We start from the raw sequence: 23,449 nt of genomic DNA, 5'->3' as shown, positions 1-23,449 counted from the left end.
GCGGCATACAGCACATGGTAGGCCGCAGAAAAGAAGAAGCTAGGTGGCCTGATTAGGAAGGTATATAAACAAGCGATTGGACTCATGCCAAGCCCGAGCACGGAGAAACTCCTAGAGCTGGGACTGCACAACACGCCAGAGGAGCTGATAGAAGCGCAACGTATAGCACAACATTATCGCCTTTCCAAGACCACGGCGGGCTGACACATCCCAGATAATAGGGACCCGCTACCACAAACAACATGGTGACAAACGAGACATACCCAAGGAAATAAGGGTCTAACTCACGGTACCCCACTACGCAACAATATACATCCTGTACACCCCGAGGGCAGGAGAAAAAGCAGGGCAAATAACATGGCGAAGAAACAAGGACGCGGTCTTTGCAGACGCTGCACGTTACAAACACTAACGCAGCTTTATCGTAGCAGTACTTAACCACAACAGACAATGCTGCACAAGCTTGACTATAAACACGACACGCATCGAAACGGTGGAGGAAGCGACTACAGCGTGAGGCATAGCACAAACCAATGCATACTATATAATTAGCGATTCCCAGATGGCAGTACGCAACTTCACGAACGGCCGAATCTCAACTGAGGCACTAAACCTACTCAGAAAAGGCAAAACAACAAGGGAAGACAGATGCGCCCAAATCCTATGGATACCAGCCCACACCACCGACTCAACGCAGAAGACAACCCTAACGTGGTGGCACACAATGTAGCGCGAGGGCTCACTTTCCGAGCTGCGACGAACGTAGAGCCCTCGACAGGGCCTTCCGAAGTATGGGAATGGGAATACAGAATGACCAGGTTCAGCGACATCACCAGCCATTACAAGATGCCAACGCATTTCGATGGGGTCCAAATGCGAAAACACCCGTGTACTTAGATTTAGGTGCACGTTAAAAGAACCCCAGGTAGTCCAAATTTCCGGAGTCCTCCACTACAGCGTGCCTCATAATCAGAAAGTGGTTTTTGCACGTAAAACCCCATAATTTTCTTTAAGATGCAAAGATGCACTTATCGACCCCCTCAACCACAACTCAGTAGATTGCAAGTTGTCCAGTGGCAACAACTACAAACTAAATCATACAAGAGCCCGTTACTAATGCACGCTATTTATCCAGACACATACACCACAGATAGATGAAAAGTGCGTGGCTCCAAAGCCATGCTAAAGAAATATGCTATGGGAATGCGAGGGACTAATACACGCCAGTGAGGGCGACACCTCCATCGGCAGCCTCCGCACGCGATGGCAGGCCGCGCTGCTGAGCTCGAACCTGGAAGACCAAGTCTGGGCACTCCAACGTGCCCAGGAAGCCGCCGGGAGGCAAGAACTCTTGGCCTCAGCGGGTGCCCCTGCTCACTAACTCGCCAGATGCGAATTGTTCTGATTTGAAATAAAGTTTTCTCAATCACCCATCGCGGATGGCTATATAAGTGCAATAGAAAAACGTTGTCTCGCTACTGAAATGGGCGACACGCTGGCGCTCGCATTCACGCTTGTGGTCTTGTCGGCGTTCCTGAGCTGCATCGATTCGTACGGCATAGCTGCGACTTACTGGGGCAGCACGGCATTGTTTTCACTCGTGTCTTATCCCGGCCATCTGCTTTGAGTCATTCTCCTTGGAGGTGTCCTATATACGGCAAAGGCTGCCTCGTTCTGCGCACGCAACATACGTATCACACTCTTAGACGGTGACGGTGATGTTTTAATGACATCTCATTCTGGCGGCGACGAATAGTCACCTAGCCTGCTGGAAGTAATCAGATTTCATAATATCTACTGCAGCCTAGCAGTTTGCCTATCTCTACTTCATATGAACGCGCTTCATATCTCCACATTGTAAAGTTATGCTTGTAGCGATGCCGGTTCTATCAATATTTTATTGCATTTGCTCCTTCAGTAGTCTAAAGGCTCGCTCACACTGCACCGAAACTGACAATCTGGTGACGGTCGGCGGAGAACTCGGCGTCGGTAGAGGGTGACAGAGGCGCCGACACGAAGGAAAAAAAAAACGCTGTCACCGACAGTCGGCAAATCGAAATCGATGTCGTGTTGCTCTGGTGTGAATGAGACTCAAAACGACTTTTGTTCATCTTGACCATGGACCAGTTCATGCTTTAGCAAATTTTGAATACCAGCGCATTTGGAAAATGGACGTTCCATATGGACTAGTACGTGAATATCCTCGCTTTCCTTTGCAGTATGCTGAGTCACCTCCGTACATTTGCTGCACAATACACATGCAGCCAACTCTGGCATTAAATAGCAAAGTACAGCCCTTTGTATTACCACTGAAATTCCCCCTCCCCCCTAATTTCTTGCTTTCTATTTTTAAATAGGCACGCACTCTTTAATACGACGTGCGTTCTTTGCCTACTTCAGCTGTTTTCAGCCTGCCTGCATGCATGCCTATCTATCTATCTATCTATCTATCTATCTATCTATCTATCTATCTATCTATCTATCTATCTATCTATCTATCTATCTATCTATCTATCTATCTATCTATCTATCTATCTATCTATCTATCCATCTATCCATCTATCTATCTATCTATCTATCTATCTATCTATCTATCTATCTATCTATCTATCTATCTATCTATCTATCTATCTATCTATCTATCTATCTATCTATCTATCTATCTATCTATCTATCTATCTATCTATCTATTGGCACGAGCTAGTTACGCGAGCTCTCGAGGAAGAAGAAGTGTGCGTGGTAGCTGCTGCGAAAACAAACTGTAAACGGCCGTTCGCTTAGAACTGTCTGACTGGCTTTTCCTCTCGTGACAAACTGGTGGAGGTGCTGGGTACGCATCCATCGTATGCCTACGGGTCCTCAACCAGAAGCTACCGACGCCAGTACCTCGGGGACGGCAGAAATCTATCGAAGCAGCCGTCGCCTCCAAGGTCTTCCTCCGCAATACAGCCCCCTGGCAAGCTCCGTGAGGAAGATGTCAACAACTACCGCAAGCCAAACCGAGGGGATGCCAAATGCTGCCGTACCATGCATTCTCAACGCGCCTCGCACGCCTAACCCGTTCCATGGCGACGCCTTTGAGGACGTTGAAGACTGGTTGGACCATTTCAACCGGGTCGCCGCCTTTAACGACTGGGACGATCGCCGTAAGTTGAAGAACGTCTACTTTTCCCTTTTAGACGCGGCGAGAGTATGGTACGAGAACCACGAAGCCTCATTTACCAGCTGGCAGGAGTTTTACCGACTGCTTTGCGAAGCCTTCAGCACTCCCGAAAGGAAAGAAAGAGCCGAACAGGCACTGTCTTCGAGGTTCCAAATGCCAAACGAAACCGTCGCCATGTTCGTCGAAGACATGACGCGATTGTTCCGTCGGGCCGATCCACTAATGCCAGAAGACAAGAAGGTGCGTCTGTTAATGCGAGGCGTAAAAGAACAGCTTTTCGCGGGCCTCGTGCGTAATCCTCCTACAACAGTCTCTCAGTTCATTCGTGAGGCAACAGTCATGGAACGTATGCTTCGGCAGCGGCTCTCGCAGTATGAACGCCAGACCACCATGACTGCTGCATGCTCTCTCGTACCTGCAAATGATGACAGGGAGTCCCTTACCGAGCTAATACGACAAATCGTTCGAGAAGAACTGCAGAAGTCCTATGCATCAGCTCCGGCACCTCCCAGTGCCGCGGTTCTTACGGATGTCATTCGGGAAGAAATCGGCAAAGTGGTTCATCCCTCGCCGCCAACACGACCCGAACCTCCCACGTTCTCGTACGCGGATGCTCTTCGGGCTTCCGCGCCGTCGACGGGCCGTTTTTCGCAGCCGCCTGCTGGGATTTCTCGACGCTCCCCAAGTCCGATCCACCGCACGAACCCGCAAGCACCTTTTCATCCTGGTCCGCGCAAATATACAGTATGGCGCGCCCCCGACAACAGTCCGTTGTGCTATCACTGCGGGGAGGCTGGTCACATGTATCGCGACTGCCAGTACCGACGGATTGGTCTGCGGGGATACCATCCGGACGCCCGTTGCCCGCGCTATGGCGAACGCCCGCACGACATCGAGCAATACCTAGAAAGTAACCGGCTTCCTCCTGCCCAACAGCGAAGACAGTCACGGTCGCCTTCACCTCGTCGGTACGCGTCACCAAACCGTGCTCGACCCGCCTTTGATTCCGCTGGAGTCAACGGTGGAAGCCCGCGCGGGGGAAACTGAAAACGGCGACCTCCGGGGGTGAGGCCGCTGTCATGCGAACCGTCAAATATCCTCCGCCGACGCCATCCCCTCGCGACGTACCGCTGACGCCTTCATTCGAAACTGCAAAAAGAACTTCTGCTGTTATTACTGCTTCAATCGACGGTTATCCGGTAACTGCACTTGTCGATACGGGAGCTGACTACTCGGTTATGAGTGCCTCACTGGCCACTCGGCTACGCAAGGTGCTGACAGCGTGGGACGGCCCACATCTGATTACGGCCGGAGGACACCTCGTGTCACCCATTGGACGATGCACCGCCCGACTTGCAATTTCTACTTCGACTTTCGTAGCGTCTTTCCTTGTGCTGCCCAAGTGTTCTCGACTAGTTATACTGGGCATGGATTTTCTCCAGGAGTATGGGGCGATCATTAACCTTCGTGACTTGTTCGTGACTTTTTCTAACTACGTTTCTTCGGATTCGAGTGTGGAGGATGAACATCACCGCGCGGCTTTACGCGTGGTCGATGACTGCGTGACGTTACCGCCTCGAAGTAGCATCTTCGTCCTCGTTGAATGCCCCCAAGAACAACTAGGAATAGGCATTGCCGAAGGTAACCTCGCCATATTGCTGGATCGCGAAGTCGGCGTCGCACGAGGTCTCGTAGAGCTCCAACATAGGCAAACCACGATTCTAGTTACCAACTTCAGTGGCGAATACAAGCACTTTGCGAGGCATACCACCATGGCCTACTTTGAAACGGTGGCCGATTCCAACGCCTGTGCTTCGGTAACGACAATCTCGATTCCGGAACCCAGCGATGTGGACTTGACCAGTCACATCAACGTCAACCCACAGCTAGACCAAAATGAGAAGCAGAGGCTCCTCACTCTGCTATCGTCATTTAGCGACTGTTTCGCCACCACGTCGAAGGTCAAACAGACTCCTTTAATCAAACACAGAATCATCACTGAACCGACCGTCCAACCTGTTCGTCAACACGCTTATCGCGTGTCGCAAAGAGAACAGGATGCTATTCGTCATCAAGTTAAACGAATGCTCGACGATGATGTCATTCAACCATCGACAAGTCCTTGGTCTTCACCTGTTGTATTAGTTAAAAAGAAAGATGGTTCACTACGCTTCTGTGTCGATTACCGCAAACTGAACAAGGTCACGAAAAAAGACGTTTACCCACTTCCTCGAATTGACGACTCCTTGGATCGCCTGCGACATGCCCGTTACTTTTCTTCAATGGATCTGCGTAGTGGGTACTGGCAAATTGAAGTTGACGAACGGGACCAGGAAAAAACGGCGTTTATAACACCCGACGGTCTCTATCAATTTAAGGTCCTCCCTTTTGGATTGTGTTCCGCTCCGGCCACATTTCAACGCATGATGGACACAGTTTTATCTGACCTCAAGTGGAACTCGTGTTTAGTCTACTTAGACGATGTAGTTGTTTTTTCCACCACGTTTGAACAACACATCCAGCGGCTTGAGGCGGTTCTTCAAGCTATCCGCACCGCCGGCCTCTCCCTGAAGCCCGAAAAATGTCACTTTGGCTACGAGGAGCTCAAATTTCTAGGTCATATTGTCAGCAGCACCGGTGTGCGCCCTGACCCTGACAAAGCCATGGCAGTCGCTCTGTTCCCGATACCGAAGGCAAAACACGATGTCCGCCGATTTTTAGGGCTTTGCGCGTATTACCGGCGTTTTGTACCCAATTTTTGTGAAATTGCCGAACCTTTGCAACGACTCATCAAGAACGACGTCACATTTGTTTGGGGCCCGGCACAATCCGACGCCTTCCACGACCTTCAGCAACGTCTCCAGACACCACCGATCCTTGGTCACTTTGACACCGAGGCTGACACAGAAGTGCATACTGATGCTAGTAACGTTGGTCTCGGAGCGACACTTGTACAGTTTCAAGCTGGTGTTGAGCGCGTTATTGCGTATGCCAGCCGAACCTTGTCTGCTGCTGAAAAAAAACTACTCAGCAACTGAAAAAGAATGTCTGGCAGTCATATGGTCTCTCCAGAAGTTCCGCCCATACCTGTACGGACGCCCCTTCCGTGTCGTCAGCGACCACCACTCTCTCTGCTGGCTGGCGAATCTCAAAGATCCTTCAGGCCGTCTCGCAAGATGGAGCCTTCGGTTGCAGGAATTTGATGTGACCATCGTCTATAAGTCTGGCCAGAAACACACTGACGCCGACTGTCTCTCTCGCGCCCCCGTCGAACCCTCACCACTAGATACTGACGACGATTCGGGTTTTCTTTGTACTCTTCCGTCTTTAAACCTTGCTCAACAACAACGCCAGGATTCCGAGCTCCAGCCTTGATTGAATACCTTGAAGGAAGCCGCCCACAACCCCCACGGCAGTTCGCGCGTCACTTGTCATCTTTCTGCCTACGTGGCGACATCCTATACAAGCAGAACTTTCACCCACGGCAACCGCTTTCCTGCTCGTTGTTCCCGCTACTCTCCGCGACGACGTTATACGTGCATGCCACGACGAACCAACGTCTGGGCATCTTGGTTTCACGCGTACTCTCGCGAGGATCAAGCAGAAGTACTATTGGCAAAAACTCACAAAAACCGTGAAGCAGTACGTCAGAAGTTGTCGAGATTGCCAGCGTCGCAAAGTTCCACCTCTGAAACCAGCCGGTCTGCTTCAGCCTGTCCGACCTCCTTGCTCACCTTTTGAACAAGTTGGGATGGATTTACTCGGCCCATTTCCCAAGTCTTCGGCTGATAACCGCTGGATCGTCGTCGCCACCGATTACCTCACTCGATACTGCGAAACACAAGCCGTTCAGCGAGCTACTGCTTCAGATGTTGCTAACTTCTTCATCAAAAATATCGTCCTTCGACATGGTGCTCCCGCTGTCGTCATCACAGACCGTAGTACGGCCTTCACTGCCCAGTTGGTCCGAAATATCCTGCAGCTGAGCGGGACAACGCACCGTACGGCAACTGCGTATCACCCGCAGACTAACGGTTTAACTGAGCGTCTCAACAAAACGATCGCGGATATGCTTTCCATGTATGTTGCCACGGACCATAAAAATTGGGACGAACTGCTCCCGTATGTGACATTCGCGTACAACACTGCCCTACAAGAAACCACCGGGTTTCCTTCTTTTCGTCTGGTCTACGGACGCGACGTCACCACTATGCTCGACGTGATGCTCCTACCAACTTCGTCGCAACATACCGCACCAGATACAGACGCCTTTGTTCAGCGTGCCGAAGCAGCGCGGCACTTTGCGCGGGAACGAATTCTATCCCGACAACGTCAAGATGCTCGTCGATACAACCTATGTCATCGAGACGTCACATACAACCCGGGAGATCTTGTATGGGTTTGGACCCCTATACGTCAAAGAGGCCGGTCAGAAAAATTATTGCGCCGATACTTTGGACCCTACATTGTTTTGCGTCGTCTAAGTCCTGTCAACTACGAAGTTATTCCAGCCGACAGTTCGCACCACTCCCGTAGACCACGTTCCTCTGACATTGTTCACGTTACCAGGATGAAGCCCTACCATTCGCGCTGACTCTCATCCACAAACTTTGTGATTCGGCCCCTGTCGTCTCGTCCGCTGTCTTTCTCATTTCTTTTATTTTTTCCTTGTGGCATTTCACATCTCCCCAACTTTATTTATTTATTTGTTTGTTTTTTTCTTATTTTTTGGAGGGAGGGTAATGGCACGAGCTAGTTACGCGAGCTGTCGAGGAAGAAGAAGTGTGCGTGGTAGCTGCTGCGAAAACAAACTGTAAACGGCCGTTCGCTTAGAACTGTCTGACTGGCTTTTCCTCTCGTGACACTATCTATCTATCTATCTATCTATCTATCTATCTATCTATCTATCTATCTATCTATCTATCTATCTATCTATCTATCTATCTATCTATCTATCTATCTATCTATCTATCTATCTATCTATCTATCTATCTATCTATCTATCTATCTATCTATCTATCTATCTATCTATCTATCTATCTATCTATCTATCTATCTATCTATCTATCTATCTATCTATCTATCTATCTGTCTGTCTGTCTGTCTGTCTGTCTGTCTGTCTGTCTGTCTGTCTGTCTGTCTGTCTGTCTGTCTGTCTGTCTGTCTGTCTGTCTGTCTGTCTGTCTGTCTGTCTGTCTGTCTGTCTGTCTGTCCGTCGGTCCGTCCATCCATCTTCTTACACGGACCCAGTGGCCCAAATTGTCTAGCAGCTTTGGCCACTAGGTATGTCCCGTCGCCATTCTTACTTCCTGGTCCGATGCTCGTCATGCCGCAGTCGTGACGCCTTCTGTGCCGACCCAGTGGCCCAAGTTGCTTGGGTAACTTGGTACCAGCTCGTTGTCGAGATGCGGTCGTGGTCGTAGCAGAGTCGCCGTTCAGGCTTTCTCATTCGATTATTGTCGTACCGTCGTCGCCATGCTATCGTCGTGATGCAGTCGTCATGCTCTCATCATCAAACTGCCGTCATGAAGCCGTCGTGGTCGTTCACTGCTGTCGCTCCAGCTTCGTCATCACACTCTTGTCGTGCCGTCATCGTCATGCCATCGTAGCGATACAGGCTTCGTGATATACTTGACATGACGTCGGTGTCGTCAGGCACCGTCGTCATCCCATTCCTCATATCGTTGTCATGCCATCATTATCATTGAGCCGTCGCCATACAGTAGTAGTCATGCATTCGTTGCCATGCAGTCGTAGGGATGCCGTCGTTGTGGTTGCATCTTTGTTATTTTAACTTCGTCATCCGGCTCTGCTCGAGCCATCGTGGTCCTCCCAGTTTGGTGATACGGTCGTCCCCTGTCGTTATGCCTTTGTCCTTTTATCGACGTCAATCCTTCTTTGTCATTCAGTCGTGGTTATTCCGTGATGATCATGCCGTCGCCGCCATTACACCAGTGTGATGCCGTCGCGGTCATAATTGTGGCGTAGGCTTCGTGAAACAGTCATCATCCCGTCACTGTCGTCATACCCTCGTCGTCGTGCCATTCCTCATACCGTTGTCGTGACATCACTGTTATTGAGTCGTCGTCAGAGAGTCGTCTTCATGCCATCGCGTCGCGGTGCTTGCATTGTCGTCAGCATAACTTCGTCGTCGGACTCTCTTCGTGCCGTCATCCACAGGCCATCGACGTCACGGAGTCTTCGTTATGCCCGTTATGACGTCGTTGTCGTGCCTCTGACGTCGTTGTCATGCCATGGCTGACGTGTAGTCAGCCTAGACCTGAGGAGGGAACAGAAGAAACTGGTACATAAGAAGCCGAATAATGAGTTAGCGGTAAGAGGGAAAATAGAGGAATTCCAGATCAAGCTACAGAACAGGTATTCGGCTTTAACTGAGGAAGAGGACCTTAGCGTGGAAGCAATGAACGACAGTCTTGTGGGCATCATTAAGGAGTGTGCAATGGAAGTCGGCGGTAACTCCGTTAGGCAGGATACCAGCAATTTATCGCAGGAGACGAAAGATCTGATCAAGAAACGCCAATGTATGAAAGCATCTAACCCTACAGCTAGAATAGAACTGGCAGAACTTTCGAAGTTAATCAACAAGCGTAAGACAGCTGACATAAGGAAGAATTATATGGATAGAATTGAACTGGCTCTCAGGAACGGAGGAAGCCTAAAAGCAGTGAAGAAAAAACTTGGAATCGGCAAGAATCAGATGTATGCGTTAAGAGACAAAGCCGGCAGTATCATTACTAATATGGATGAGATAGTTCAAGTGGCTGAAGGGTTCTATAGATATATATACAGTACCAGTGGCACCCACGATGATAATGGAAGAGAGAATTGTCTAGAGGTATTCGAAATTCCAAAGGTAATGCCGGAAGAAGTAAAGAAAGCCTTGGGATATATGCAAAGAGGGAAGGCAGCTGGTGAGGATCAGGTAACAGCAGATTTGTTGAAGCGATGGTGGACAGATTGTTCTAGAGAAACTGGCCACCCTGTATACGCAATGCCGCATGACCTCGAGCGTATCGGAATCTTGGAAGAACGCTAACATAATCCTAATCCGCAAGAAAGAGGACGCCAAAGACTAGAAAAATTATAGACCGATCAGCTTACTGTGCATTGCCTACAAACTATTTACTAAGGTAATCGCAAATAGAATCAGGAACACCTTAGACTTCTGTCAAGCAAAGGACCAGGCAGGATTCCGTAAAGGCTACTCAACAATAGATCATATTCACACTATCAATCAGGTGATAGAGAAATGTGCGGAATATAACCAACCCTTATATGTAGCTTTCGTTGATTACGAGAAAGCGTTTGAATCTGTCGAAACCTCAGCAGTCATGGAGGCATTACGGAATCAGGGTGTAGACGAGCCGTATATAAAAATACTGAAATATCTATAGCGGCTCCACAGCCACCGTAGTCCTCCATAAAGCAAGCAAGAAAATCCCAATAAAGAAAGGAGTCAGGCAGGGGGATGCAATATCTCCAATGCTATTCACAGCGTGCTTACAGGAGGTATTCAGAGACCTGGATTGGGAAGAATTGGGGATAAAAGTTAATGGAGAATACCTTAGTAACTTGCGATTCGCTGATGATATTGCCTTGCTTAGTAACTCAGGGGACCAATTGCAATGCATACTCACTGTCCTGGAGAGGCAAGCAGAAGGGTGGGTCTAAAAATTAATATGCAGAAAACTAAAGTAATGCTTAACAGGGTCGGAAGAGAACAACAATTTACAATAGGCAGCGAGGCACTGGAAGTCATAAGGGAATACATCTATTTAGGGCAGGTAGTGACGGCGGATCCAGATCATGAGACGGAAATAATCAGAAGAATAAGAATGGGCCGGGGTGCGTTTGGCAGGCATTCTCACATCAGGAACAGCAGGTTACCATTATCCCTCAAGAGAAAAGTATAGAATAGATGTGTCCTACCAGTACTCACCTACGGGGCAGAAACCTGGAGGTTTACGAAAAGGGTTCTACTCAAATTGAGGACGACGCAACGAGCTATGGAAAGAAGAATGATAGGTGTAACGTTAAGGGATAAGAAAAGAGCAGATTGGGTGAGGGAACAAACGCGGTTTAATGACATCTTAGTTGAAATCAAGAAAAAGAAATGGGCATGGGCAGGACATGTAATGAGGAGGGAAGATAACCGATGGTCATTAAGGGTTACGGACTGGATTCCAAGGGAAGGGAAGCGGAGCAGAGGGCGGCAGAAAGTTAGGTGGGCGGATGAGATTAACAAGTTTGCAGGGACGACATGGCCACAATTAGTACATGACCGGGGTTGTTGGAGAAGTATGGGAGAGGCCTTTGCCCTGGAGTGGGCGTAACCAGGCTGATGATGACGATGATGATGATGATGACGTCATGCCTCCTTCGTTGTTCCAACAACGTCAATCTTCCTTTGTCAATCGTGATGATGCCACCATCATTATGTCATCGTCGTCCTTGCGCTGTCGACAGACAGTCGCTTTCATGCGCCCGTTGTCATACCGTCCTTGTCGTGCTGTCGTCGTCATGTCATCGTTGTAATACAGGCTTCGGGATACAGTCGACGTCACGCCATTGACCTCATACGCACGACGTCATCCCACAGTCTTCATATCCTTGTCACGGTATTGTTCTCATTGCGTCATCGAAATTAAGTAGCGGTCCTGAATTCGTTGCCGTACCGTCATCGCGATGCTGCCGCTGTCCTTCCCTCGTCATGTCGTCGCGCTGCCATTTTACCATTGTCATGACTTGAGTAACGTCTTCCTACGGCCGTGCCGCCTTCGTTCGGCCTTCGTCGATCCCTTGACGTCATTGCTTCTTCGCCACTCTTCGAAATTATGTCGTCGTTATTCAATCGTAATGTTACCCCAGTTGTCATGCTATCGCTGTCACTGTGTCGCCGCGAGACAGTCGCTATCGCAAATCCAGCATTGTCAGCATTGTCATACCGTCGTGGTCATTCCATCGTGTTCTTGCCATCATCATTATTCCAGCATCGTCACCCGGTTGTCGTCGTACCGTAGTCGTCATGACCATCGTCGTCCTACACTCGCCGTCATTCCACTGTCGACCTGCGGTTGTCGTCATGCGGTCGTTGTTATGCCATAGTCCACCTTTAAGAATTATAATTTCATCATCGTCAGGTCGCCTTCATCATTTCACCCCTGTCGTTCCATGGGCATCGTTCCTTCTTCGTCATTCCATCTTGGTCACAGTGTCAGAACTTCGCAGTCGTCATCATGTTGCAACGATCATAGGCGGCCTGTCAAGCGAATGCCATAGCAAAGTAAGACGATATTGCAGTATGCCGCATATCGCCGAAGAAACGGAGGTCTCATCAGAATGACAACTGGAGATGTTAAATATTAAATAATCTCTGGGTCCGGAAAGGCCGCCAATGGAAACTGACCCTTCCAACGTTTAACACCCGAACCCTCTCGAGCGAGGCTAGCTTAGCGGGACTCTTTGTGGAAATATCAGACATTGTTTGGGATATCATCGGCCTTAGTGAGATTAGAAGAACTAGTGAGGCATATACATTTCTAAATAACGGCCATGTCCTCTGCTATAGAGGGTTCCCTGATAAGAAGCAATACGGGGTAGGATTCCTAATCCATAAGGACATAGCGGACAACATTGACGAATTCTACAGCATTAACGAGAGGGTAGCAGTAGTCGTAATCAAACTCAATCAGATGTATAGATTAAAGGTAGCACAAGCCTACGCTCCAACATCCAGTCACAACGATAAGGAAGTAGATCAGTTTTATGAAGATGTTGACTTAGCGATGAGAAAACTGCAAACTCGGTATACAGTAGTAATGGGTGACTTTAATGCAAAAGTGGGGAAAAAGCCGGCGCGTGAACAGGCAATTGGCAACTACGAGGTCGATACTAGAAACGCTAGAGGAGAGATGCTGGTAGAGTTCACAGAAAGAAATAAGCTCAGAATAAGGAACATCTTTTTTAGGAAACGTAGCAAGAGAAAGTGGAACAGGAAAAGCCCTAATGGTGAAACAAGAAATGAAATTGATTTTATACTTTCCGCCGACCCCTGCATAGTGCAGGATGTAGAAGTGATAGGTAGGGTAAATTGCAGTGATCATAGGTTAGTGAGGGCTAGAATTCACCTCAAAGCAGACAAATTTAGGCAGGTACTTGCAAACAAATATGCAGCCTTAGAACAGAGAGGTGGTGATGATGATGATGATAATGATGATGATGACATAGAGGTAATGAATGAAACCGTAACGAGGTTGGCTTCAGAGGCAGCAATTGAAGTGAGAGGCAAGGCACCAAGGCAACCAGTAGGCAAGCTCTCCCAAGTAACAAAGAACCTAATAAAGAAACGAGAAAGAATGAAAGTGTCCAACTCAAGAGATACGATAGAATTCGCGGAACTGTCAAAACTCATCAACAAAGCGAAAATAAGTGATATTAGAAATTACAGTGTGAGAAAGAGTGAACAAGCCGTAAAAAGATGGACGCAGCCTGAAATCAGTGAGAAGGAAACTTGGCACAGGTCAAACCGAGATGTATGCACTGAAAGATAACCAGGGTAATATCAACAGCAATCTCGAAGGTATAATAAAAGCAGTGGAAGAATTCTGTATTGACCTGTACTGACAATATTGAACAGTATACAGAAACTCCTCCTATACCTAGAGATGAGGTCAGAAGGGCCTTGCAAGGCATGAAACGGGGAAAAGAGGCAGGGGAGGATGGACTGATAGTTGATTTAATCAAAGATGGGGGAGTCTTAATGCTAGGCAAACGGGCGGCTCTCTATACGAAGTGTCTATGGACTGCAAGGGTCCCATAACACTGGAAAAATGCAAACATTATACTAATCCACAAAAAAGGAGACGTTAATGAACTGAAAAATTATAGGCCCATTAGCTTACTCTATGTATAACATAAAGTATTTACCAAAATATTCTCCAATTGAATGAGGGCAACACTGGACTTTAGTCAACCAAGGGAACAGGCTGGCTTCAGGAAGGGATACTCTACAATGGATCGCATCCATGTCATAAATCAGGATATCGAGAAATTCGCAGAGTACAATAAGCCTCTCTATATGGCTTTCATAGATTACGAAAAAGCATTTGATTCATTAGAGATACCAACAGTCATAGAGGCATTGCGTAGTCAAGGAGTACAGACCGCTTACGTAAATACCCCGAAAAATACCTACAAGGATTCCACAGCCCCCTTAATTCTACACAAGTAGGAAGGAGAAAGTGGAGAAGGAAAGGCAGGGAGGTTAACCAGTTTAGCTTAACCGATTTGCTACCCTACACATGGGAGCGGGATGGGGGGATGAAAGTTGGGGAGAAGAGATAGAGAGAGCACATAACACGGCACACACATCGTTAGTTACAGTCTATCACTCTTGCGCGGTACGTGGCATCACTGTCAAAGTCGCTTGTCCAAGCCCGTCTCCTTCCTAAACCGAAGTAGTCCCTTCGTTGCCTTCAGCTGTGATGTCTTCTGTTGGCGATATGTGAAAATAGTTGTAAGTGATAATGGTCTATAGTCAAGGTGCGCTAGAACGGACTCCAGGAACTGTCTCTGAACATTATATTCAGGACAGTCGCACAGAATGTGTTCCAGCGTCTCCTCGCAGACAGGCATTGTAGAGAGCGTTGTCGGCTATTTCAATGCGAACTGAGTAAGATTTCGTGAAGCCCACCCCTAGCCATAAGCTATAAAGCAGGGTGGCCTCACTTCGGCGGAGTCCAATTGGCATACAGAGATGCATCAAAGAGGGCAGGTCGTATTGACGATTGCTCCGGTTGGTCTAGCTGCTTGGTGTGCACCATAGAGAGAGCGTGATCTCCTGTGCAAGCACTTGAAGTCTGTTGGGTGCGTCGGACCGTGAAAGTGGTATGGCCTCTTTACATAAGTAGAAAGATACCTATAAAGGAAGGGGTCTGACAAGGAGACACAATCTCTCCAATGCTGTTCACTGCGTGCTTTGGAAGAAGTATTCAAACAATTAAACTGGGAAGGTTTACGAGTAAGGATCGACGGCGAATACCACAGCAGCCTTTGGTTTGCCGATGACATTGTTCTATTCAGCAACACTGTGGACGAATTACAAGAAATGATTGAGGACCTTAGCAGGAAGAGTTTAAGAGAGGGGTTGAAGATTAATATGCAGAATAGAAAGATAATGATATATAACCGGGCAAGGGAACAAGAGTTGAAGATCGCAAGTCAGCCTCTAGAGTCTGTGAAGGAGTACGTTTACATAGGTCAACTAATCACAGGGAACCCTGACTATGAGAAGAAAATATTCAGAAGAATAAAAATGGGTTGGATCGCATACGGCAGACATCGTGAGCTCCTGACTGGAAGCTTACCGTTATCATTGAAAAGATAGTAAATACAATCGGTGCATTTTACCGGTGCTGGCATATGCGGCAGAGACTTGGAGACTGACGAAGAAGGTTGAGAACAACTTAAGGACTGCGGAAAGTGTGATGGAGTGAAGAATGCTAGGCATAACTTTAAGAGACAGAAAGAGAGTTGTTTGGATCAGAGAGCAAACGAGTAAAGACGATATTCTAATAGACATCAAGAGAAAAAATGGCGCTGGGCAGGTAATGTAACGCTCAGATTAGATAACCGTCGGACCATTAGGGTCACAGAATGGGTACGAAGAGAAGGGAAGCGCAGTAAAGGACGGCAGAAGACTAGGTGGTGCGACGAAAGTAGGAAATTTGCTGGTGCTAGTTGGAATCATTTGGCGCAGGAGAGGGGTAATTGGAGATCACAGGGAGAGGCCTCGTCCTGCAGTGGACATAAATATGATTATTATTATTATTATTATGATGATGATGATGATGATTTAAAATGTGGTATGTCGCTTTTTTCCTCGAATGGTAGTCGTTTTACTATCGACATTCAGTGTGAGATGAGTTCTGGGTAAGTTTTTGTTTTTATTTATTTCTTGCAACCTATTTACCGTCCCCGCATCTATAATTTTGTTTTTGATAGCTCCGGATTGTCTATGTTTATTTATAATTGATATGTACAGTTTTGCGGAGGTGCGGGGGGTCATAATTCTATTAGGTGTGTAGTCACAATTAACCATTATTTCCTTTTTACAGGTAAAGTGCGTGTACGGAATGAGTAAGTTCCCGAAGCTTACAACGAAATGAGGTTAATGAGATGGACTTGTACTTCTTGGATTGAGTTCTCGCTTGCTTTAATCGCTGATCTAAATACGATTGGCTACGTTGGCTTTGAGTTATGAATGAAAGATAGTTCAGGTTATCAGGAGTTGCAGGAAAACGACATGGCGACCTTGTGCCCTTAAAGATTACGTTCTCGCTAAGCGAAGTACTCCGCTGGTATTCAGTGTGAGGTGGTAGAATAAGCCAACCGAGAGCCCAACCTGCACTGTGCGAGGATATCATGAGAAGCTAACAAACGAGGACACCAATGGCAATAAAGGGGAAATTACTCGCACTTATTAATTGAAATAGAGAAATGATAAATTATAGGCAATGACACTGGACGAAAAAGCAACTTCCCGCAGTTGGGGAACGATCCCACGTCTTCGCATTACGCGTGCAATGCTCAACCGAATGAGTTACCGCGGCGCCATTTTTCCATCCACTTTCTTGGGTATTTATGTTTTATTATTAGAACTAATCTTAGGAGTGTTAGCCAGCACCACCACTGACAAATCTTGGCGGCGGATGAACACCCTTTCTGCCGCAGGTGTTAGGAGTACGTGATATGAGACGAAATTGTCAATCGGCAGGGCAATAAGTCAAGTGTCAATATGCAATACTTCAGTAATAAGCCGAACGCAGGAGTGCTGGTTACATGATTTCCTGCTTATATTGCAGTGATACAGCGTTATGTTTTCAGTGAGCAGCATTGCAAGTAGGTGTTTTCTGCGAGTTATGAGCTATTCCAAACAGGGAAGGGCGGCGGGATGGTGTCTTCGAGAATGCATAATAAAAAAATATTCATCGTCCCCTTGATGAGAATCACCAGATGTAATATGTACATATATATATATATATATATATATATATATATATATATATATATATATATATATATATATATATATATATATATATATATATATAATGACCATTCTGAACGCGCCTTTGAACTTTTTGCACACTTGTCGTGACGTATTCAATTGAGAGAATGGCACACACTCATTGAACAGTGATCATTTTAAGTGATTTACCCCACTTAAGTTTCTCAATTTTTTTCGCGATATGTTACCTGGTAACAACCGTGATATAATGCACAAGAAATTGCGCCAGTCATCCATTATGAAACTTTCTCATCGAAACTTTCCAAGTTTAAATAGACTTCTTGAAGATGCAGTTAACGGGCAGGCTTTATTTTTGCACGAACTGGGAGAATATCCGGCGTCTTCAAGAATCTTGCAGCTGTGCTGCTATCTTGTACGCGTTCGAAAAGCCAACCTTCGGTTTCATTGCACGCGATTTTCCTAAGCGGCGCCTGTATCACGGCCTAGGCTAATGTAGGCCAATCGCGTGATGCGAAAGCGAATGTTGTTTTTTAAAACGCGTACGAGACAGCGGCGCAGGTAAGTGATTGGAGTTCTTATGATCAAGTAAGACGAAAAACACGTCCTAAATAAACTAAAATAAAACAGAGACGACCTAAATAAACCAGCAATGAAATAAATGTGGGTCGTTTCTATTTATCTAGAGGTATGCGCAGAACCATGGAAGTAAAACAAACGAGTTCCCTCAGCACACATTATGGGTGCCATAAGGAAAGATGTTCCAAACTGGTTCTATTCAATTTCTGCAATCAGCCCTTTTATGGGCCACTCTCACGTCGCCAGGTAGCTACACGCCGTCATGCCAACCGCGAAAACTCGCTATCTGATATGTTACGTGCACACTGAGCTTAAATGGTTAGGCCGAGCAAATACAATATAAATATTTCCGATTCTGCCCCTTCTTTTGCCATTATAACCCTGCGCTATCGGTCAGTAGTTTCATGCACCCACTTCGCCTGTCTGTCACGCAAGGTCACGTATATTGCGAAAACACCCCACGTAAAACTGACGTGCACACATTAAAGATGCATTAGCATGCGGAACAAAACTGATGTTTCTTTTTTTTTTTGGAATAGCCGGAGGCTGCCTCGTTTCGAAAGGAACAGAAGAGGCCCGTCTGCCGATCCTTCCGACAATGGCTACTCAGAGCTGCCGGGCTCCATGAATTTATTTGCTCGCATTAAACATTTTGCGTCGCTGTATAACGTTGTCAAACCCTTTCGGCAAGTTCACGGCATTACTATAGCCACTCTTTTTGGATGAGGATCTGTTTTAGCGTAATTTTTAACCTTCCGTTCTACGCCGCTGCGATTTTCGACCGCCCACAGCGAGCTAAGCAAGGGGAAATGGGCCAATTTCAAACGCCGACAACACCCTCCTCATCCGGTTATCTATTTTCACTGCTCGAGCTCGACCCTGCCAAAACCATCGCAATTGCCGCGTACTCCTTCCTTCATGAGAGCCAATTAGATGAGAAAAATAAAACTGTCAATATAGGCAATGCTATTCGTTTTAAAATCAAATAAAAGTGACCTCGTATAAACGAGAAGAGCTTTTGATTGGTTGGTTCAAACAACGCTGCAGGGGAACGCCCGATGCTTGCGTCAGTGGTGCCGCAAGTTTGACGTAATGAGCTTCGGATAAAAAGAGATTGGAATGGTATTTTACGTTATGGGGGCCCTCTTAGATAGCTCCGTATTTGTCTATGTCCGGGTACGGCTGAACCATCTAGTACAATGGCGGTCTTACCCGCTGCGTACCGTAGCACTGCGACGATGTTGCCGTTTCCGCTGATCCTTTTCTTGATAAAAGACTATGCGACACGATGCTGCTCGCGTTGTCGGCTTGACGACCGGCGAGCTTGAGAGAGCGTGCACCTGAACGCGGTGCATCAGTGCTGCGGGCGTGTGCAAATCACAACGTGTTCACTGACTCACGCTTTCGAAACGGCATGGTGAAGCCGACATACAGCTCTCCCCTACCGGAATCTGCGAGGTGCGTCACACGCTGGATACGCTAATCAGAAGCGGAAAGGGTTTGAAGCGTCGTCGCAGCCAGCTTCCGGCCTTGCACGCTTTCCGGCCTTGCAGTTACACGCTTTAAGCGGGAACCATGATAACAGCTACCAATAATAACACCATAATAACAGCTACTTGGGGAAGTCCCATGTTTGAAAAGGCAACAACAGCAACAACAAGAAAGAACTTCAAACGCAGTTACTACGTGCGTTAAAGCGCCTCGTGAAAATTGAATATGTTTAATGTGAGCGTTCTTCTGTTGGTTTGCTAACACAGGTCAATTAATCACTCAATCAATTATCTAAATATAGCTATCAATGCGCAGTCGTGGCCACTACTAGCGAAAACACGGGAGCCACACGACTGTAATGAAATGGTCTTGATTTGTTCGGAGTTCCATCTCATAGTGCATTTCTCATCAACACCTTGCAGACAACCTTGTTGCCAGTTTGGAAAGAATTTGAGACCCCGCTCGGCATGATCAAACCTTCTAATAGCACTAAAAACTGTAAGGAGACAGAAGACAGAGGTACAAATCGCACTTAACCCTTCCACTACCGAAAAAAAAGGAAGTGTAGGCAAGGAAAACAAACATTTTAAACTTTCATTTAAAATGATTTAAGAAGTACAAGAAAATCATGAAAAGATGTTCATTTTTCAAGCTGTGCACCTTACGGTCTCCTCGCTACGCTCACGGCGCGCACGCTCTGATATCGCGCGCGCCGGACGACCACCGCGGGTTCGAGCACTCCGAGCCGCCATGTATTGAGGGGGCCGCGTCGGCAGCTGCTCGGGCCCGCCAGTGTGCCTACGCGCCGCTGCGCGCGCGCGTGCGACTCGCTGGCCACGCCTAGGGGAACGCGAGCCCGCGTGCGCAGCAAGGGAGACTCCAAGCGAAGCGCTCCCGAAAGTACAAATGACATTTATTAAGCTGGGATTGGAGACAAACAGACGTTTAACAATAATGCGTGTGAATATAAATCTCATTGCGACACAATGCATGGCCAAATGGTAACCGGTGGCCGCTAACGGCGCAACGCGGCAGAGAGGACAGAGAACCCAGCAGAAGGAGGCTGCCTATCCTTCGGCCAGCACCTGCCATCGTGCACCCCCATATCGGAGAAAGTGGAAAGAGGAAGAAACGGAAGAACAGACGGGGGGCGCGATCGGAAGACGCTGCCTCAGGACGTCGAGACGACGGAAGACTGCTAGCGCCTGCTGAGCCCGGCACATCGACGAGCCGAAGTTGCCATCGGCCGGTGGCGGACAAGGGGGGGAGGGTACGCCGCCGGTCGTGAGTAATACGTACTCACGACTCCCCGAATACGACTCCCCGACTTACGACTCAGACTCTCCTCAGGCCCCGTCCAGCAAGCGCGTGCCCGGTGCGCACGCAAGCAGGTCCCGAATCCAGCCAAAAAAGTCGGCCAATGGGCGAAGCCCGTTGACATTCCCGTGGGCGGGATGACAGCCGAGTGGCAGTGTGTTATGAGCCGCTGCCACCCCGTCCAGGCAGGGAGGAGAGGAACACGGAGCCCTCGGAAACTAAACGCAAAGGCTCCACACAGCCACCACGCGAGCGCCTGAAACCCCGCAACATGAGTGTCCACAAACGGGACATTAGTTGAGAGCGTGGTAAAAATAACAGAAACAATTTGACCCTTCCAGGCACAAGAAAACATAGCATTTCACGCACCAAACTCACGACTTTCATTTGCAATCTTTGTTCCTGCATCGCATTTCATTTTCAATTTTATAAAATTTTGGAAAGTGGTCAAAATTATTTTCTCATGTCGCATCAGACATCTAGGCGGGTCTGGTCTCTGGAGCTGCTGGTTAACTGTCGTACCTTTTTTCCCTGGTACCATTTCAATTTGGGCTAGATCTGGTTAATGTCATGACTACATCCTACTTGAACACAGGAGAAACGACACCTCTCTTTGTTATAGGTGCAAATCTGTTGCTTCGCGATGGTATTCAACCCACGTACTGCAGACAGCAATGTCGAGAAATTGTGTGAGCATACTAATGGTCCATATGCTAGATTTGACCGTCGTCCAAGCACATGAAATATACCTGTCGATGAGGTCCACTCCCGTCATCAATTGGTTATATTCCCATACATTTCTCAGGTGCGGTACAACTTTTTCGTTCGTTTCATCCTTCGACCAGCACTTGCATGAAGACATAGGGTCTATTCCGACAGCACTGGAAAATGAATTTACGCCTTTGATTTTTTTTCATTTGACGAGATACACATTTCTGCTCTCGCACACGAGGGAGGTTGATTCTCCACGGCTTACTTTGATGTCACTGAGAAGGCTTACAGCAGCGCCCTCAGTATGGTTCGGGTTTACTCTTCCAGGCATGAACTTTTTCTCTTGAAGTAAGCAATCCAAAATCTTCAATGGGGTAAAATCTCTATTCGTGAAAATATGCGAATGCTGCGCACTTGTCTCCGTGAGCTGTATTAACACTGCTCCGCCTAGGCCACTGGCTCTCATGTCATCAGAGAGGACTGCACTTTTCCCAGTGTATAAAAATAGGCACTGAAACATATGGGGTGTTTGAAACAAAATCCGTGACGTGCTGAGCAACACGGAAAAAGACACCAAATCTCACACCCACAACTTACGTCCATAAACGGGGCACCGACTGCTCTACGTTCAGGACTTCTGTCCACAAAAGTCGACGCGCTTTGAACGCCTCAGATAAATGAGAATTTTAGCTTTCAGTGCATTGGAACTTTGATAAATTATTCACAAAGCACAGTGCCATAACTTTTACCCGTTGTATTCCAGATACAAAAAACATTAATTGCGGAAACTGGAAAAACTTACGCGTTCATCACCGCCAATGTTTTATATCAGCCGCTGGAGGTGACTTGAGCTGCCCTTTTTTGGAGCATGAGTAAACCACACTCTGTGCGACAAAAGACGCCAGCTTGAATGACACTGAACGGTTTGCAGATCTATTGATACTGAAAAGTGACTTGTACCAGTACGGACTCTTAGCATAGCAGGGCGGAGTAAGGGAGCACGTGTACCTGAGTAACGGATGGAGACGGGAAAGCTGCCTCCTTTCTGCCGCGCTGTTGGCCACGCTTATTTAAACGACCATCTACTGTCTGAAGGGGCGAAATTGGAGGCTGAAAGGAAGCGATTCGCTCGCTTCCACAAAGGCGGCGGTTGCGTTAGCCTGTCTCGCGCCTAACAAAAAGGCAGATGTAAGGGGTGCTTTGCTCGCCCCGGACAGCGATGGCCACTGCAGTGGCCTAAAAAATTCCACGTGCCCCGAAAAATTGCTGTCATCCAGAGAGGAGGAAGAGAGGGGGGGGGGTTAATTAGCGAATTTGGGCGCGGGCGATTGCAGCTTCTCTCCCCTCCACCCCGGATCTGCCACTGCTAAGAGTGGGAATACCAAAGCACGTGTAACACAGCAAGCAGGGCTACATGGTTCCGACTAACATTCCGAAATAGCGCAAAAGGATGCACACAAAGAGAAGAAGCACGTGCGCTCACGCACCAGGAGTGTCTCAAAACGGCAAGTTGGGCCAGTTGGTTGGTATTCATAATGCAGGAGTGTCAACTAAGAAGTAAAGCGAAACCGGAAGCAGACAAAACACATGACTAAATTTTACGTGTTAACAAGCTGTGCTGCTCTCGCCCCATTTGTTTGCGTTCCCTTTAACGGCACGCCTACACTCAGGGAAGTAACACGGGACAATGAATGAAATACGGTGCACAGCAGAAAATGTTTGAATGCACCAGCGGTGCCGCTTTGTCTTATGGCTTACCTTCTTACCCTTACCTTACTTTTAAGACTGTAAAAGAAATTCACCGCACACCAACAGCTAGCTGAAACAATACCTATGATGCGAAAAGCTGTAGTTGAAAACTTTGTACGACTTCTGAGCACATGGTGTGCGCGAAAATTTCTGACAGACTCGTTTGGCAGCATTAGCTTTGAAATTTTGATATTATGTAGTTCTCGTGTAGTCCTATTTGGATGCCACAACAAGTCGGTAAAAAAGAAAACTTAACTATTCCCACTAACCACTGCAAGGTAAGGAAGTGTTGTTCATGGAAAAAACCAGCACCTCTCAGAGTGCAAACAATTTTCTTCTGTGCCAGAGCGTACTTGCGCGCCCCTTGTTTTTGTTCGCGCCGGCCTTACGAT

At 47.5% G+C, this 23,449-nt stretch overlaps 1 protein-coding gene across 2 annotated transcripts in view; it reads right to left on the bottom strand.

Moving 5' to 3' along the window:
- Nucleotides 1-19,205, bottom strand: part of LOC135902806 (uncharacterized) — a 70,848-nt gene extending 51,643 nt beyond the window's left edge. The window contains exon 1 of one of the 2 annotated variants that reach the window (XM_065433073.2): nt 19,002-19,205. The gene's annotated coding sequence lies outside the window, so the exon portion shown is untranslated. The remainder of the gene's footprint in view (nt 1-19,001) is intronic. The other variant, XM_065433074.2, reaches the window with a different exon arrangement.
- Nucleotides 19,206-23,449: the final 4,244 nt, after the last annotated feature.

Source organism: Dermacentor albipictus, chromosome 1, assembly GCF_038994185.2.
Source record: "Dermacentor albipictus isolate Rhodes 1998 colony chromosome 1, USDA_Dalb.pri_finalv2, whole genome shotgun sequence".
Taxonomy (NCBI): domain Eukaryota; kingdom Metazoa; phylum Arthropoda; class Arachnida; order Ixodida; family Ixodidae; genus Dermacentor; species Dermacentor albipictus.
This window is presented reverse-complemented; position numbering and strand designations above follow the sequence as displayed.